General features: G+C 40.6%; 1 pseudogene; it reads left to right on the top strand.

The window, feature by feature from the left end:
* Nucleotides 1-4,787: 4,787 nt before the first annotated feature.
* The window catches only part of LOC110665973 (terpene synthase 10-like), a 40,952-nt pseudogene continuing 25,842 nt past the window's right edge, over nucleotides 4,788-19,897 (top strand).

Genomic DNA, 19,897 nt, shown 5'->3' with positions numbered 1-19,897 from the left:
GTGCGCGTTTCGTCTCCACAAGGTACGAGGGAGGGCTCGTCCTTTTCACTGTCTTCTTGTGTAAGGTCTTCCTCAGAATTACTTGAAGTAATGGCAGTTATGGGGATTTCAAAATTAACGGAGGAATTTACGAGTCTATTGGATTATTAGGTGTTAATTGATGAATAGTCTGAGCGAATAAAGAATAGAGCGTGTTATAAGGATGGAATTAAAAGGAAAGAAAGAGAGTATTGGATTTAAAATGCGCTATCAATTCATTAATATTAATGCCATAAGAAAAGGTCCATTCTGATTATTACACTTGTCACCATGGACAAAATGATCAAGTGTAGATAACCAGAGGTACTTTACTCGAAATTGAGTACAGGGATATCCTCTGTTGTCCAGTTGTCAAGCTCTTGCCCCTCAGCCACTGGCGAGACTAGGGCCTCATACAAGGAGTCCAGTTGGATGACATCTATGGATGGATCATCGGGTGATTCTTCTGTATTTGACGGATGTTGAATGGCCAGAACAGTGAAGATCTCAGTGATTCTGGGACTACTTTCATCTTTCCCATCTTACGGTCAAACCTCGATCCGAAGTATTTTCCTCATCGAATCGCCCATCCACAAGGGCATCCTCCTCATATCCCAAACCACAGCGGCCTATTTTACGAATAGCGGTATGGGTTCCACGATTCCTTGCAGTGTGGTGCCCAAGCCTTTCCCCTCTTGATACCTGTTTCTCGACATCACTTTGGTCACCATAGCCATAGCCCCCTCCTTTTCGGTATCTTGCAATTCAAGGGCCTGGAAAGAACTCTCCCACGACTCCTCGGCCGCTTCCACATAAGGAAGTGATTGCGGCTTGGTGACTAATATGGCCTCTTCACCCCTTACAGTGACGATTTTGCCGTCCTTAATGTATTTTATTTTTACGGTGCAAGGTTGAAGGCGACGTCGCGAGAATGGATCCATGGCCTTCCCAACAGCATAGTGTAAGCCGGCTCAATGTTCATCACCTGAAACGTGACGATGAAAGTACAGGCCCTGACTTGGATTGGTAGGTCAATGTCTCCCAACACTTCTCTTCTTGTACTGTCGAAGGCTCTTACTACCATAGCACTCTGACGTATATACGATTGGTTAGCGCAACTTTGGCTAAGGTAGCGCTAAGCGGTACATTGAGGTGATCCGTTATCGATGAGAACCTTGGCCACTATACAACCCTTACACTTCACGATTACATGTAGAGCTTTATTGTGCCCTAAGCTGCGAGGTCTACCTCCTCTTGAGAAAAGGCTACAAAGGCTGGATGCTGATTTATTCTACTATCTTCTCAAAGCGCCCGGAGTAATGTCGGGGTTTATAAAACTTGATCCGAGATTCTTTGTAAGGCTTGTCGGTGGACTTAGAGCTCGGGATTAGTGATACTTGATGAAATTGAGGCGGGTGTTTTCTCAATTGCTCCACCACATCATACTCGCTCTGTTTCATGATTTGGGCGTGATTCCTCTTCTTCTTTGTGCTCAACAGGCTCTACTTCCCCTGCTTTCTCAACCTCCTCTTCTGTATTTCTTGATGACTCTCCCATTTTTACTTTCCCTTTCCTCCTCTCTCTTTCTTCGTTCCCGTAATACCTCCCACTTCGAGTTATAAACTCGACTTCTTGCTCAGGTGGAGAGGGCTTTGTTGTGATAATGGGCTGAGAACTGGTCTGGGGAGTAATGTCACTGGTAGGTCCAGCATAAGTCATTCTGAAATGCTCGTGAGGAGCGAAACATGGTTTTGGTGGTGCCAGAGGTGAGACAAGACTAGGAGCCGATGTACTGCTTGACGCTCCCTGAGTGAAAACTTGGAAATTATAATTCCATGGGACAGCGTGAGTATTGGTGACGGGGAGCTGAGGCGGAGTTCGGATAACCGTTACTGGCGGTGAGGCTACTGGGGGTGAGAAGGTGATTCTGGGTTTGGAGGTAGAAGCCGTTTGGCTGAATCTGGTGGTGTTCACTTCCTCTTCCGTCTTCGACCTTGTCTGATATCTCAGAACTTTGAGGGATAGTAAGTTCTGGACCTCCCGTTTGAACCCCTCACAATCCCGCAGCTCATGGTCAGCTGCCCCTTCATGGTAAGGACACCCCGTACTTTCTTCGAATCTCGCTACCTGAGGGCAAAGGTAGCCTTCCCTCATTGCTACGGCAAACATCTCCTTAAAGTGAGGAACCAGCTTGTCTACTTCTGGTGTTGATCCTTCTTCCTCATACTCTATCATATTTACACCACTGCCCGTATTATGGTTAGGCAGTGGGTTTGAGGTAACGTTGGAGAGGGAACCATTTCCCTCGATCTTCAACCACCCATTTTGGATTAAAGCGTGCACTCTCCCTCTGAGTGCCCCACAGTTATCAGTTGAATGCCCTTGTGCCCCTCCATGGTACTCACAACGGGCAGTGGCATCATACCATCTGGGGTATGGTGGCTGGATTGGGTCTAAGGGGACTGGTACAATTTGGTTTATATCGACAAGGTATCGGTATATTTCACTGAGTGGGAGGGGAAGAGGTGGATCAGGGTTTCTTGGGGGCCTTGGCTTATTTTGTGGTGGTCTTGGTTGAGCAGGAGAAGGAAGCGGTCTTGGTTGGTAATTTGTAGGTGGGGGATATTGTGGGCGCGGGTGTGGATAATTTGGGAAGGGAGGTGGGATATTTGCGATGGTTTGGCCCTGAGAGGAAGGATATGGTCGGTAGTTGTTTTGGGGAAATGGGGAGTAATTATTACGGGGTGACGGAATGCACCTCACCCTCCTTCTTCTTGCCAAAGTGGCGATCTTCTTTCTGAGGTTCTCTGCGACTCTGCGATCGTCCCATTCTTAGGTTTGCCTCTATCCTCTAGCCAGCCTGTATGATGTCAGTGAAGCTGTTGGAGGTGTTCCCAATCATCAAGTTGAAGTAAGGGGTCTTCAAAGTTTCGATGAACAATGAGCATAGCTCATTGTCGATCCAGAGGATATACTTCATTGCCTTTTCCCTCCATCTCTGGGCATCTTGCTTGAAACCTTCCGGTCTTTACGTGCCAAGTTACGGAGGTCTCTCCTTGTGGGTGCCGCATCACAATTGAATTTGTATTGCTTCAAAAGGTATCGGCTAAATCCTTCCGAGTGCACTTGCTCTGTCAATTGTATGCACCATCTTAGAGCGCTCGAGAGGCTCTCGTGAAAGAAGTGAATGAGAAGTCTGTCATCTTCTGTTAGAGGCGGACATTTTGGCAATGTAGGTTGCCAGTGGATGCGAGGATCTAAGTTCGGTGTACTTGTCAAAATCAGAACCTTGAATTTGGGTGGGACCACCACATCGCACGATCTTAGTGATGCCACGTCGGCCAAGACCATACATATTCAGCCCTTCAATTGCTCTCAATCTCTCCTCTAGAGCGACAGTTTCTCACTTTCTTTTGACTTATTTTCTCCCCTCTGCGTGGAATACTCCCAGTTGGGAGATGAGAGTGAAGTGAATGGGAGGATCACATTTGAAGGGTATGGGTCGGTGTTTTGAGCGGTTGGGTAATGAGAGTAAGGTAGGTCATTATTTGTAATGCTTAGGATTGTGGTGATTGTCGGGTCCGGGATGGGAGACTGAAAGGTAAAAGAAGTTGAAGCTTGGTGAGGATCATTTGTTGGAGGTGGTGGAGGAGGTAATGGCAGGCTAGGCTCTGCTGTGGGTTTATTCTGGGACATTTCCCTCATTAATCTCATAAGTTCTGAGACCTGATCTTTCAATTCGGAGACTTGCCCCTGTAGGTTCTGTACTTGTTCCTGATCTTCCATTATCTTCTTTGTCCGAGATCTTGTTAAGTACACTCGCTTGGGCTGAATTGTGTGCTTGGTCAGACTTGCTTTGTTTGAAGCAATATTGATTTCCTGTAGGGAGTAGAGAAAAAGGGAAATTTTAAATAAACTTCGAATTTTTCAAAGAAACTAAAAGTCTGATGCGAATGAAGGATCTGATGGCATTTGAGAGCCAGGTTGTCATCTGTAAAAGGATAATCGCACCCACTTTATCATGGCATCGTTCGATGGTCTGACCATGAATGACGGGATTGAATGCGCATTTATGATACCTGTCCATATAGCGCATTCAATTTTTCACATAACCCTAGCAAGGGAGTTCCTACGGGAGTCATATTATTCATTCACAAATTTACTAAACAATGGTCCAAAAATCGTTTCATTAACTGAATAATTTGTACACCATATTCTTTACATCGGCCTAGGCTCTGGGAGGTTCTTTATAATGAGATGACATTTTCTGAGATACTCATACAACCTTTCTTCTTGCTTGGCAGGATCGAATGCTTTCAGAGCATACTCGGATTCAGGTAATAGTTCTTGTTTTCCCTGTGCTATTGTTCTCTCCAGCTGGTCAACATTCTCTTTCAGTTCTTGATAGAGGCGACTTGTTTTCTTTCTCTTTCCTTTCCTTAGCACACTCTTTCAAGATATCGTTAATGAGTAGTGCACTGTTCTTTTATTCGAGCTTCTTCTTTTGTTTTCTTGCTTATATTCTTCAACGAGTACCTCTTGGTATTTCATCCTTTCTGAAGCTTACTATTACGCCCTTTCATCTCTTTGACCTCGGCTTGAAGAGAGTCTTTTCCTTTTCCCACTTGTACCTCTTGCTTTTGAACCCCATCCTTTTGGCTCTTGCCTCTTCCTTGAGTCTTCTCATTCTTCTTTTAAGCTTTTCTTTGTTGGTCCTCCAAGCTGTTTCATTCATTCTTGCGGTTGTGAGTTCTCGGTATTTGCCTTACATGGCGAGTCATCCAGGCAATCATCGACTTCTTCTAATAGGGCGCTTTGGCGAGGTCAGCGTCCTTGAATTCTCTGATGAGTGTTCTCGGTCCCTGTCAGCTCTCCATTTAAGATAATCACCCAAGGCACTCGGGCCTTTTGGCGATCTCTCCATTAGAGTAATGTTTTCCCAAGACTTGCGAGCCATTTTCAACCCTTCCTCTTCCTTGAGCTCATGGTAGAAGTGACCTTGGTGGTATTCTTCAATGTTGATCACGGACTGTGTTGAGCCAAAACTGCCTCATTACCAATGCGAGTGTAACTTGTGTATCCGGTTACTCGATTAGGGATCTGCGATTACCTGTCGATCGAGCGGTTGGCCTGCCGTCCACAGTTTCCTCCAACAGTAATCATGGCTATTGAAACTCAAAATCCGTTCCCACCACTGCTGTTCATTTTTCAGACTGATTACTAACCGGGTCATTCTCTCGATGGGAGGCTGGTCAAGGTACCAAGTCAATCCCTTCGTCTCCACGGGACACATGTGGTGATAATCCAGAGGTATAACGATTGAGAACAACACTTAAGGGACCCTTTGCCTGTTATGCTGCGGTAGGTAAGGGTTAATAAAGTCTCATGAGGATCGCCGGTATTGGATTGATCTGCCGCCTTTCTACTGTCCAGAACACTTCCACCGCATTGCAAGTTATGATTCCCAATGGTTCCGGGAACAAAATCAGACCATAGATTCCCAAGGCGAGTGCTACCGAAGCTTGATCCCACTGTTTCTCTCGGAGGCATTGATCTAACCATTTCTGGAGATATGTCTAATACCAACCATGCGTGTCTCCTTTGGCGGTTTCTTTTGACTTCAATTCTTCTGGGGTAGTACCCAACATATGTGCCAGTCATTTCCAGGTCTGCCTATGTTCGAGGTGTAGGTAGATCTGGTTCTGCAATGAGTAAGGAATCCCTAGCAATGCCTGATATTCTTCCATAGTGGGAACCGCATCAATGTCATTGAAAGAGAATACCCCGTACTTAGAATTCCAAACATGGCTTTTAATGCCGGGATTTGGACCTTGACTTGCATTAAGGTTGCAATCCTCCCGTACTTCTCTTCAAATCGTGCCTTGACCTGATCAGGAAGCGACCTCCATCCATTAGACAGACCCTCGAGGTCGTTCATTCTGACCTCTATTTTATTCAGATCTAATGAAGGTAGTAAGCTAGCATGTGCCTTGGAAACATCATTTTGCGAGGGTATCGGACTATGAGCTGATTTGGACCAAAGTTTAGCATTACAGACCTTTTACGCCGTGACTCGAGGATGCCATGATAAAAATGATGCCTATCCTTTTACAGACTCTTGGTTTGGTAATGCCTGTGGGAAAATTCGTTAGCAAGATAAATTAGGGTAATTTTGAATCCTACTGTTGACAGGGTGACACGTACACATTTATCAAAGTAGGAAAATGTGTAGGTGTTTTAGTAGGATTCGAGATTACCCTAAAAAAAAAATGAACAAAAGGAGATTAAAGCAGAACAGGATAAGAGTAAGTATGCCCCTTTTTGTCCTATAGTAGGGAGACTCCTAATACCGGATGAGCGCTACCTATCTGGATAGTTCTATCTTATAAGGTAGTTTACTACGGCTTTCAGCTATTGTGATAGTTTAGCTCAGGATCTAATTTTTCTAAAAGCCACAGGTTCCCAAATTGCCCCTACTGTAAACAGTAGAGCCCCATTCTACCCCCATGATATTGTCGGGAAAATTCCACGGGTATCACGGTGAATAGAACGAGTTTCAATTTGAGCAGAAGCCTTCACGGATACTAACGGGGTAAAACCCACGGGTACCGCTACATGACCCCCTCCTATTTTCCTAAAAGGGTAAGAAAGCCCGGGTATAGGGCCAAAGTGTGTGAGGACATCGTGTGAGTGTTTAGTGTGTGAAGGGACACCTTTACCTCTTCCCAATTCAGGGGGATTTTATTTTTCCATTTTTCTTTTTTTCTTTTTTTTTGAAACGAAGAGCACTGTAAGGAGATAAAACAGGCAAAACAAGCAAAATAGTTAGCCGCAATAACAATAATTAACGTATAAAACATCGCTGAATGAGCCCATCTATCTATAATTTGATCGGACAAAATTAAATCTACTCTTGGACCACTAGACCGGGATTAAGTCAGTCTTTGCTACAGATCCCCAGTGGAGTCGCCAAGCTGTCTTAAGGGATTTTGCGGTCACCTGGACGACCACTCACCGAAGTGGGTAAGGAGTGAGGAGTCGCCACCTTAGTTTTGAGGGAAACTAAAGAAAACCATTTGGAGGAAAAATGAAACCACTTCAAGACAGAGATTCTAGGTTTGGGGTCCGTAAACGGGTGGGGAAGGTGTTAGGCCCCCACCTCGTCCCTTAATAAGGGTAAGTAGATTTAATTTTGGCGTTCTTTATAAATTGGTTAGGAGGGCTTGAATAGGAATGTTAGTCCTTTTAGTAAAAGGAATATTTGATCTTTCACTAAATTCGGATTACCCAGATACATAAGTAAATGAGACAACCTTAGTGAGTTGGTGTCGCGAATCATCTTGGTTTTGGGATTATTTTATGTACAGGTTAAGATTTGATGTGAGAATCGGATAAGAACTCTCCTCCGATCTCTTTTAAGTTATTTATTAAAATTTTGGAGGGAGATCGGATAAGAACCCTCCTCCGATCTCCTCTAGACGTTTATTAAAATTTTTGAGTTGAGACCGGATAAGAACTCTCCTCCGATCTCCTCTAGACGTTTATTAAAATTTTGAGTTGAGACCGGGTAAGAACTCTCCTCCGATCTCTTTTTAATGTTTATTAAAATTTTTGAGTTGAGACCAGATAAGAACTCTCCTCCGATCTCTTTTTAATGTTTATTAAAATTTTGAGGAGAGATCGGATAAGAACCCTCCTCCGATCTCCTCTAGACGTTTATCAAAATTTTTGAGTTGAGACCGGATAAGAACTCTCCTCCGATCTCTTTTTAACGTTTATTAAAATTTTGAGGGGAGATCGGATAAGAACTCTCCTCCGATCTCTTCGAAATTTGACCGCAGCTGTATATCTTAAAAGCCTAAGTTTAAGGGTTCTGGTATTTAAAGGTGCCAAAGGTCGAAATAAGACTTCTTTTAACTCGTTGGCATTTTTAGACTAAATAAGGAGCGTCATGCGGGATTTTGTTGATCTCCCCTAAGGTCACCTTATCAGTATCCTATCTATACCCTTTTACTTACCTGAGTTTTGATTTTTATTCCGCCTTATGGCATTATGCCGGATCGCCTTCTACGTCAGCCTAATGATTCAAACACAGTTACCTACATTTTGTCTAGCTGTTTCTGCGTAACTCGGGACTAGATGACTTACGTTCAGAAATAATAAAGATTAACGGAAGTGTGGGTTAACCAGCACGGGAGTAAACTAGAACATATTTTTGCCTTTTTTTTTTTAGCGTGACATAAACTTAAAGAAAACAACAGGCATAAGAAAGAGAACAAAGGAAATACGTGAAACGAGAGCTAGACTTAAAAAAATGGCGATATTAACACTGACCTGTAGGGAGTCGAGTCTATTGAACTAACTACAGAATCGTAAAAAATAGCGAGATTGCAGGTTGGCAGCCGGAGGACTGTGGTTTGCCTCGAAATGAAGTATTCTTTGTTAAAATGTAAACAGGCCAAAATAACCAAGCTTGAGTGGAGTCGAGCTTAGATAATATGAATGGAAATAGAGGATAACAAAGACAGAAAGTGGGAGTGCCACAGGATAATGAACGAACTGAAAATGAAAAGTTTCAGTATTCCAGAATCCCTTTTGCAAGAAAACACTTCAGAAAACTAGTTCCAAAAGTTTTTTCTACGAAAACTCAAAATAGCAGAGTAACAAACTGAATTAAGTTTCAGAGTTATTCCACTATAGTCACTGCCTTTTGCCTATATTTTTCCGTCCTTTGAACAGTTTTTCATGCAGGTATTTATAGGAATCGGGTGCTCCCCATGAAGGGTCAGGATTCATTTTGAGGGAGATGGAGGGTCTGGATTTTGAAGGACATGATCGGATGTTCAGGAACTAAAGAGAATCAAAATGAATGGCTGAGATCTCTCTTCAGAATATTTGTCCTTTTCTTCTTTCGATCTAACGGTCCCAAATCTTCTTGTCCGGAACGATCTGAGGGCTAAGAGCGAAAGGCGCTGGTATTGTCATCTTCTCTCTTGATCCAAGGGTTCCGGGTTTGTCCTTACAAGTGAGATCAACGGTGGAGATTGGGGTGTCTGGATGTCATAACATACCAGCACCTATCGGCATTGTGGCGATTCTTAGGCGTGCGGTGGAGATCTCGTGCCCGCGCTTTAACTACCTCGGCTCGATTACGGCGGCGGTTATTGGGATTTGTCTTATTCTTTTTGCCTTCCGATCCCTCCTCTTTCTGATCTCTTTCACATGCTCTTTTCCGATCTTTCATGCTGGTCTCCTATCTTTCGATCTATTATTCCGATCTTTCCCTTCCTCAGGTCCGGTCTGGTCAAAGCATTAATTGCCCCTCGATTCCCGAAGCGTTCGCTTCGTTTTCTGCTCAGCAATAAATGCTCATTTTCCCCTATATATACCCCTGTCGACAGAGACATTTCCTTCATCTGATTTTCCTCTCTTCCTTCTTACTTTCCTGTTCTAGCTGCTCCGGCGGAAGTTCTGGCTACAACTGTGGCTTTGATCTTTTTCCGATGGACTTCTTTACTCACCGACTGAAAATTTACGATCCCGGTGATCGAATGACCTTAACTGACGATGGTGAGAGAACTGGATTTGACCGATCTGTATTGCGGACCTCGGTTGTACCGATCTCGAGTCGCTCAACTGAGTTCATTCGGCTTCTCATCACATTGGGTGTTCCGACAGCGGTTTGTTCCCACATTGGGTGTTCCGACAGCGGATGAAGCTCCGGTCGGCGACATCCTTGGGATCAGTTACAAACTTGGGTCCTTTTAGGTAGGATGTTCTGCTGATCCTTAGATCGGCCTTTTGATGTAATCCGATCTTTTGTAATCCGATCCCTAGAGATCGCCCAAATGATGTAGTCTGTCAATGTAACCAGATCTCTAGAGATCGCCCAAATGATGTAGTTAGACCTTTATTGTAATCCGATCCCTAGAGATCGCCCTAATGATGTAATCCGATCTTTTGGAAATAAAAATCTTGTTTCTCCAATTATTATCTTATTGATTATTTTCCGATCTCAGATATATTTGTCCGATCTGGTTCCTAACAAAATGACTCTTAACTGATCCTTTATTCAAAATATTCAACTTATTATGCCGATCTCCAATTAACCGATCTCGGAATGTTCGAGAGACGTGTCAGAACAGCTGGCGAATCTCGTTAACCGATGCACTGCCTGGATCCTCGTGAGCATTAAATGCTCGGACTAGTATAAATAGGGGTGAAGGGTTAGCCAGTTGTTCTTTCATTCCATTTTCAGTCTCTTGCTCGCAACTCCGAAGTTCTCTCATTTTCTCAAGTTTCTTAGGCCGTCGGACTCGGTAGGGCTCTGATCTTCTTTTTAGTTTAAGTTCTTTATTTCTTTTGAAAATGAGTGGCGCCGAAGGTCAAAGAGCGGCAAGTCCTCCCTCGATTCAGTTCTTATGGTCGTCTGATGAAGAAGAAGTGGTCGGGCCGAGCGCGCAAACAGAACCTCCTAGGGTCTCCGTTCCAGGTCGGGGGCGGGTCATACCATCAAGGCGTGCACCTCCTTGAGGAGAGACTCTCCTATAGGCGAGCTACCGTCGGTTCTTGAGAATCCGATCTGCAATCGTTTGGCGAGTGCGATTCGTCCCGATTCGTATGAACTTATCGATGTCATGGCTATCACCGAGCCGATTACTTTTGAGGAGAATAGCGAGTTATGGTGTACGAGGAGCGATTAAAGGCGGTCTTGGTTCCCTCTAGATGACTTCTACAAGGAGGTCCTAAAACTTCACCGAGTGTGCATTGCTCAAGTTCACCCTAACTCGTGGAGGATCTTAGTAGCCTTCCGAGGGCTGTGCCGAGCTAAGGGAATCGGACCTACGGCTAAGGTGTTCGCCAAATCTGCAGTGCTAACTCGCCGAAAGAATGACGAACACTGGTTCTTTCAGGCGAAGCCTCATTGCGGGCTCTTTTCAGATCTGCCCTCGTCCCTTAATAATTGGAAGAACCGTTTCTTCATTCTGAGGAGCAAAGATTCGAGCTGCTTTGAGGACTTCCGTGTTTGGTGGCACCGGGGCCCTTGCTTCGAGCGCCTTACCTAAACCGGGAGGATAGCTTAATAGTGATGGATCTGAAGAGTCGGTGCCACTCAAAAGTATTCTTGTTTGGATCACGGTGGCCGAAATGCACCATTGGACTATTCAATCGCTCCTGGCCAAGACCGCGAACTTTCGCTCTCTGACCTCGGCATTGGTATTTTCTATATCTCAGATCTCAGGACCTTAGCGATCTCACTGACCTTTTCTTTGTGCAGGTATGGCGGGCGGTGAGGGTTCTAGGAAGCGGAAGAAGGACAAAGAGATCTCCCGGAAAATAAAGGAGATGAAGCATTCGGAAATGCTTTGAACGCCTGGTCATGAACCTGGGGAAGTACAAGGGGACCTACCTCAACCCTCGGGCCCGCCGACCGCAGAAGCTATCCGATCTCCTCCTAGATCGGAAGAGCAGCCTCCACCTCCTCCAGTTGTTTCTAGTGCGGAAGGGGGTCCTTCCCAATCTTCTGCGAGGGCCTCTTCTCGTGGCGCTCAGATACTGATCGATTCCCTGAAGAATAACCGGACTGTTCGGGAGAACCCCGGTTTTGCCAAAGTCTTGGGGTCTTCTATCTTCCTTCAGGAGGATCGGGACAGGCTATTCCCGAACAGCCTTGATGATATCTTGACTCAATCCATGAGCCTGAACGTGGAGTGCACGTGAATCGGACCATGGTTCGGGAAAAGGTTCGTGCAGGTAAGGAGATCGGGAAGAAAAATCAGAAGTGGCTTCCCTCGATCCCAACTCTCATTCGCTCAAGATTATATATCTCAAGTTGAGGCGGCGAAGTTTTATGAGGACAGTGGCGGCGAATCTTGTTCTGGCTGAAAGGAATCGGGTTCTCGGAGAAGTCCAGGCGCTACAGGCCAACGAAGCTGCTCAGGTCGCTCAACTCATCGAGGAGCTTAAGGAGAAAGACGAGGAGCTTAAGGAGAAAGATGAAGAGATGGTGACGGGAATAGCCGGAGCCTATGTGAATGCTCACAAGGACCTTTTGGTTGAACTCCAGAAGCGTTACCCAGAGGACTTCTCTTGGATGGCCGACGGCTCTGGGAGACGATGAGGACAGTGAGGAGGAAGCCGAGGTGAGAGAGAGTGAGCAAAATGTAACTCAGGCTGGGGGCGATCCTCCAGCTGAATAACTTGTACAAAAAATGAAATGAAATGGAATGTCTCTTTTGTTCAATGAATGGATGTGATTGGAAAATCTCTGAATTGCCTAAGTATTTGATTGTATGAGCATAGTGAAACAAGAACTAAACGCAATTATTAATCTAAGTATAAGAGATCGGAAAGCACAATAAGCATGAGATCGGTGGGGAAGAAATGCTGAATGGGACTTGATTAAAACTGAAAATTTAACTCGAACACTTAAGATCGGAATCCTCATTAAACCGAACCAAAACCTTAGCTCTTAAACTTTCGAAAGGGAGATCGGCAATAAAACTGGTAAGAAAAGATCTAGTGCCAGTTCATTTCGTTTATCAGGAATATACTTGACGGGTCCTGAGTTTCGACAATGGGTTTGAGAGATCGGTGAGCGATAGACTGGTAAAGCTTTGACTGATGCGAGAACTTAACAATTTGATTTAATTCTTTGTGAGGAGAGATCGGAATTGTGACTGCCTATCGAAGAGGGATCAGAAATGTGATTAGCTGTCCAAAGGAGACTTAGTACCGGGGATCGGTTTCAAAGTTTTATTGATTTTGGGGATCGGCCAAAATATGGTGTCGACAAGTTGTATAAAATTTGTAATAAATTTTAGTTTGGATTTTTCTTAATATAAAGTTTTGTAATGATGTATATAAATTATTTTATCTTTATTGAAATATGAATGGAAATATTTTGTTTTAATTTGAATGAAATTAAATTATAGTATTTTGATGATATTGAATTTTGGAAATTGAGAAATGATGTTGAAATTGGTAAGGATGGATGTTGAAATGATGAAGTTGTTGAGATAAATCTTTAAAAGTGCTTTTTACAGGTATTTGAAGAACTATTTTCTCAAAATACAGACGACACTCTTCTGAAATTTTTATAGAATTTGCGAAAAAATAAAATGGAACAAAAATTTTAACTAGTTTTCAAACTCTAATTAAATGTTTTAATACCTAGTAGAAAATGCTCATCACTTATGAAAGTAAGAAATTGTTTTAAAATCTCTTGTAGGGTACTTAATGAGTTATCGGTAGGTGAAGTTCGATAGTTCATTAGGTATTCTAAGGGATCATATTATGTCTTACAGAGGGGTAAGGTGTGACATTGCAAGCCATGGTAAATAACTCAATTTAACTCCTGTCACTGCTTTAATCGTCCTTTCATACTTAACATTAGGTATACACTTAACTTCATTTCCTTTTAAGGAGAATGTGTACGGACTGGTGCCTACAAATTTCTTAAATACTGGGTCACCTCAACACAATTTCCCTTGCTTATTTAGTCTTTTTCTTGAAATTTCATCATTTCTTTTCATAAGATATCAACCGCGACCATCCTTCTATTGCACCACCGATTGGTTGACATATCATCTTAAGATTTATTATCTCTACTTATACTCTACTTTTATTCTTTATGCCTACCCTCACTCTTTTGCATCCCTATATTTTACTGTATTCTAGAAGATATCTCTCACTAACAGACTCTTCCAGAATTGATTCCAATCGTACTTACTGCCATAACTCTTATCCTTATACTTGTCAGTGACTTATGACTGTCACTCATACATATCTCTTTCGGCTCTATCTCTTACTGTCGTTCTGTCACTTATTTTCATTCATATTTCCTTATAAAGTGTCCTTATTGGTCACACTGAAAATGTTTACCTAACTCTTGATCGCAAACCCTATAACTGCTATCTCACCATTTCTACTCAGGACCTAAGCCTATGTGCCATTTTCCACCATCCTTTTTTTGTTCGTCATGCCTATTTGAACCATTAGGTTTACTTTTATTTAACTTACCACTTATTAATTCACTCTTTTGCTTGATAAAATAGTTTAAGACACCATTGCACATCTTATAACCCTTGCTTACTCTGGTTGCATTCCTCAACTAACTTTCCTCACACTGTTAGAAGTTTAAATGGACTTATCCCATCGCTACCTACTCCATCTTGGGAATAGGAATAGACAAAGTTTGATCCATTTCCTACAACTTTGAACTCCATGTTTAGGTTCCTGACACTGCTCGAACTATGACATGTTCTAAGTCTTATACTTTTGAATTCTATATCTTAATAACTATCCTCACTCATGTACTCTCGTTCTAAGTTTTCTAATATTGCTTTTCAGTTTATCCTATTTACCTTGCTCACGATGGCACTTTAGGTACTTTATATCTCACTTTGATCTTTCTAACCTTGTCCTATTTTTTATTATTCGGTTTGCTCTTTAATTCATCTCTTTTATCTTACCCAAAATATAACCTTGATTACTTTATTCCCTAGCTCTATTATTCCTTTTTAACCTGACAACTATGCTAAATAACTATACTTTTCAGTGTCTTTGCTATGTCATTTTCACCTTTGTACTACTCAGAATTAGTCTTTTGATTACTCTGATTAGTACTTCTACTACTACTCGAATTTTCCTCCTGTTACATCTAAAACCAACTATCCAAATTTTCATTTCTATATTTCCTTTTATCTACTAATATTCTATGACTTATTTTCACTGACTTGCAGTCATTGTCCTTTCCTCTGCTTAATTATAAACTACCCTCTAATACTTCAAGGAGGGAATCTACAGGGATTCTATTTCTTCTATCCACTCAATTAGTCAAAACTTATGGTACTGGGTATCATAACCCGTTATTTAATTCACTGGCTTTTCATCCATCATGAGCCAATCATTTATAGTTCCTACAATGAAACTTATACCCTATTTGGGATACTTGAGCCAACTACTCTCTACCACACTCTACAGTCCCATCTAGGACACTATTCTTTAGGTCAATATTACTAGTAGTAATCTTCTATCTTTCTTGAAAACATAAGATCATACCCTATATCATAACTGACTGCAACAGCGGTAATGCATCTTGCTGATACACAAAGGATATTATATTCTTACTAAACTTTAGGCAAAATATCTCTTGTAATGCCAAAATTGTCTAAGACCCCATATCAGAGACCAGATGATCCCACTAAGTAGGTGTCATCATTAAACTTCAACCATACTAAAAATCTCTAGTCTCGTGCTACTTATGCTATAACTCTGCACTCAAGTTAGGATAACTGAGTCACTGACTTTAGTTATCATCCAACTGTGACCTTTAATGTTTTATCTTCAGGGTCTTAAACCTTAACTAGGAGTTTTCATAACTCCTCTGCAGAAATAGAACTTTGTCTTGATATAACTGTACCAAAACAGAGACTGTTTGCAACCACCTTGGTCATGGTGCACCACAGGGAAGCACACAGCTTTATATAATAATCCTATGTCGGTACTGTAATCTGCAACTTACAACACAAACATTAAGATTATTGCATAGTTACTATGGTACATCCCAACAGACTAGGTTCCCTAATCTCTCATCTCTCTTGAACTCACTGATACCATAAACTTATTCTGACTAGACTATTCACTGATGACTGCCAGCAGTGGTACTCTCACTCCCATCTAAAGCAACTATACTGCCAAAAATCACCTTTATGTCCTCATGCCTTGCATTAGATAGGCACACCAATTAGCCTTATACTGACAAAAACACAACTTCTTGGAGTATGTATCCCTATGGCAGATCTCAACATATCTGCTAACTCTATTTCACATCTCTACGTACTTCACAAAGATCAAGACACTAATTGAAGCACTCTTATATTACTCAAGAAATAACGCAAAATCTAAAAACAAATAACTACAGAAGAGAACAAAATAGGAGCCTATACTCTGTATGTGACCTCTTAACAAGACTCCTTTTACACTCTCAATTATACTCTTTTCCATGAATCTAGAGCCTAAACTCTGAAACCACCTTTGTCAAATCTCACCGTTCGGACTGGCACTAAGACCTAAGCTGGCATAAAGCCCTCGATGCCCGTACTAAGCCTTGCTGTTCTCCAAATCCATAATCAGAGCCAAGCCAATCCAATAACCATCAGAAACTAAAGTTAGGAGAGCCCAACTCCACCATGATACTACTATTTGTAACTAATTTAAATATCATAAAAGTTTTGCGTTTACTAAAAACACAAAAACTTAAATTTACATTGTATCTGACAAGATTATTACTATTGCTAGCACATGCGGAGTTCTAGATTACAATTTTGAAAAATAATAATACAAATAAATAACTGCTAATAAACCTATGAGGAAGGAAGCATGTTATTCTAAAAAGAACTCTTCCTATAGCCTGGAAAACTAGGGTGAACAGGAGTGAGCGTTCGACTCATAGAGTAAGATATTGATTTTACATACAATTTCTATAACTATCTAGTACTAATGCATCCCTAAGAATGAAATGTAGCATAGATTAGCAATTTTAAGCAATTTCAAACAATATTCGTACAAATAATAATTTGGAGCACTCACACACCCATGTGTCACATCAATATCAATACAATATAGGAGCTGATCCCCTATATAGCTTTCTTAATCCAAGGCCTGTCAGTGAGATCAACTCAAGCCGGACTTTCTCTTATAATCCAGATGTGGGGGTCAGTAAGGTCAACTCAAGCCTTACTCGCCCCAACATATCACAAAAAGGATCGGGCCCCAAGCGAGACTAGCTCAAGCCCCATTACTAATACATCGCATGCACGCCGACACGCACACAGCTCCAAATTGCTCTAAGGTAACACCCACATCAAATCATCAAGTAATAATACAACACAAAGCATGCCTATAATAGCTAATACATATAACTATAAGTGATGCATGGGTATGCTGTGAACATATAATAATAATATTGAAATTGTAAATAAAATTAATATTTACTCACTGGTTAATCGGTGACTACTGTAGCGGTTGAGTAAAGAAAGACAGCTAACTCTGATCACCTAAATAATTATATTATATTTTTATTAGTACTAGCTCAAAATAGGACTTTAAAGAGATAAAAAAAAACACTTAATTTATATCGAAAATCCGGCAGAATTTTCCCTATACCTAGGATCTATCCAACCTACAAGATAGTTTAAATAACACTTTTAAATCACAATTCCTACATTCATATCCCATCAACATCACATGGCCCCTCCTGGGCCCTCCAAACCAGACAATTCTCACACAATTAAAAAATTACATTTTCGTCCCTAAAAATAACATTCTGCAAAAATCATTCAAACGAGCTCCAAAAATTCTAAAATTTTGTCTCGCTGTCCTTAACAAGATTATAAGACTATTGTAAAAAGAATTATAATTTTCTAATCACCCATGAATATTTTATGAACTTTATTCTAAATCAGGTATTAGGCAAAAATGAACAACTTGGAGTTCGGGTTTACTTATGCCAAATCTGACACCTGGAATGCATATGAAATATCTGAAAATGCTAGGATCGACTGTAAACATAATCCCTTTATAGGACAGCCCACCGGACACCCGGACTGGGTCAAAAACTCGATCTCGAGGCCAGTGAGCTATCACCGATCCGACTGCACCTAAATAAAGCCAAAAAATTGTCAATAATTATTATAAAAATATTTTTAATTTTTGAGAATTAAAAAGACCCGAAAATCTCATCAAGCGTTTTGAGCTATCCAATGATCGCCTTTTTCAAACGATGTCTGATCAGAGCGAGGCCGGCTCCATCTCGAAGTTTCATCATCCTGAGTCCAACAGTGGTCTTGGATTGCTGATCTGACAGTCAGATCGCTGGAAATCTCACCGGAAAGTCACAAAATTCTAAATTTCTCTCTCCTCGCTGGCATTGGAAATGGCCACCAAATCCGGTGAGGCTAGTCTTATATGAAAGAGCTCTTTACTAGGAGTCCATAGCCACTAAAATCACTCTGATCGGATGTCGAGATCGCCGAATATGAGCATTCAAATTTATAGACCCATTTTCCTCTCTCTCTCTCTCTCTCTCTCTCTCTCTCTGCCGCCTGTCACCATGTACTGCCGTCGGGAGAGAGGGGGGGGAACCCTAGATATCGTTGGAGGGTCGTCTGGTGATGCCACTGGCTGTGGTCCTTGCTCATCGAAGACAAAGAAGAAGAAGAGTGGGGGAGGAGATGAAAGAGAAATGGGGGGGGGGGGGGGTGGGGAGGAGGGGATTCACACTGAGTTTTCATTTTTTTTTTTAAATCTGCAACTGACAGTGGGTGTAGTTTTCACTGCTACACGCCACTGTCATTTCATGCTTTTATTTTTTTTATTTTAAATTATATATATATATATATATATATATTAAATTGTAATATAAAACAATACTTTTAACATTTAAAATACTTAAGACTTACTAAAAATCCTTATTAAGTTCTAATTAAAATATTACTAGTATTTATAGTGAACTCTTAGTCAATAAATTAAAATAATAAAGAAAATAAAATAAATAATATTGATAATAATCAAATCATTAACAATTAAATCAAATCTTAAAACTAAGGTTAATAGTAATGCAATAACATATTTTGTCAATTGATTTAATATTAATATTTAGGACTAATCATTCAAATTAAAATTAGACTATTAAATAATTTATAAATTTATTTAGAAATAACTTTAAAAACATATAGATGAAAGTTTTACAAAAATTATAAATTAGTTAGATAATATTAAAATAATATTAAATTACTATATATAAAAATATGAAATTTATATTTTAAAAATTTGGGTTATTACGTACTCGGTGTATGTACTCATAATTAAACTTATTTATATTTTTTTTGGTTAATTTTTCACATAAATATAATATTATAATAATATATTAATTTTTAATAATCAATTAAATTTAATAATTTATTTTCATTATAAATTATTATGATTACATTTTACTTCATATTAAAATTGATTTACTTTTGGTTTATTGATTCTAAATAAAGTTAGACATTTTCTTTTAAATTATCTTCTTTGATTTCGATAGTTAATTAAAACACATCACCTTGATCTAAAATCTATTAGATCATCTTAAAAATAATTACATTTTATTTCAACTAATTAAAATTATTCTTTTTTTAACTAATTAAATTATTTTTTTAAACTTATTTAGAGATAGAGGCATGGCATGAGAGGGATGTGCTGGACCAAGCATGATCCTTTCTGAGATATTATTATAATACTCTTTCATTAACTAATTAAAATAAAATAAATTTAATTTCACATGGATCGCTAGTGATATTACAAACAAGTAAAATAATAATATGGCTGAGTAACGGGTAGCTGAATAACAGGTAAGCAATCATAACACTCGGACATTCGAAAAAGAAGGTCACTCACCCTATAATATTAGCAAGGTGCAGATTACTCTTGAAGATAAGGATCTCGAGATATCCGCCTTAATCAGAGTCTCATCTACACAAGGATATAATTAGTGAAATAGACTTCTAATGCCACTCAATTGCAGAACTCCTAATCCTCATAGGAGACTACATCAAAAGCCTATATAAAGGCTATTAGGTATGCTATTAGTCAGTTTTTCCATTGATCCTATTGTCTAGTTCTCATTACTAACTTTGGCATCAAAGTGGTGGTCATCTAACCCACCTGATGCACTTCTTTCTTTCGAATCATATCCGACATCCATTACCCGCCAAAGTGGATAGAACAACATCGCCTAGATATATACAAAGGAGAAACAGTCTGTTATACATTCATACAACCATCTTTTAGCCTAAAAATGGGTTGTGCCTATAATACCCCTATTTGCATAGCTTGG

The sequence above is a fragment of the Hevea brasiliensis genome, chromosome 17 (genome assembly GCF_030052815.1).
Source record: "Hevea brasiliensis isolate MT/VB/25A 57/8 chromosome 17, ASM3005281v1, whole genome shotgun sequence".
Lineage (NCBI taxonomy): Eukaryota > Viridiplantae > Streptophyta > Magnoliopsida > Malpighiales > Euphorbiaceae > Hevea > Hevea brasiliensis.
The sequence above is the reverse complement of the archived record's forward strand: the minus strand, read 5'-3'. Positions and strand labels throughout refer to the sequence as shown.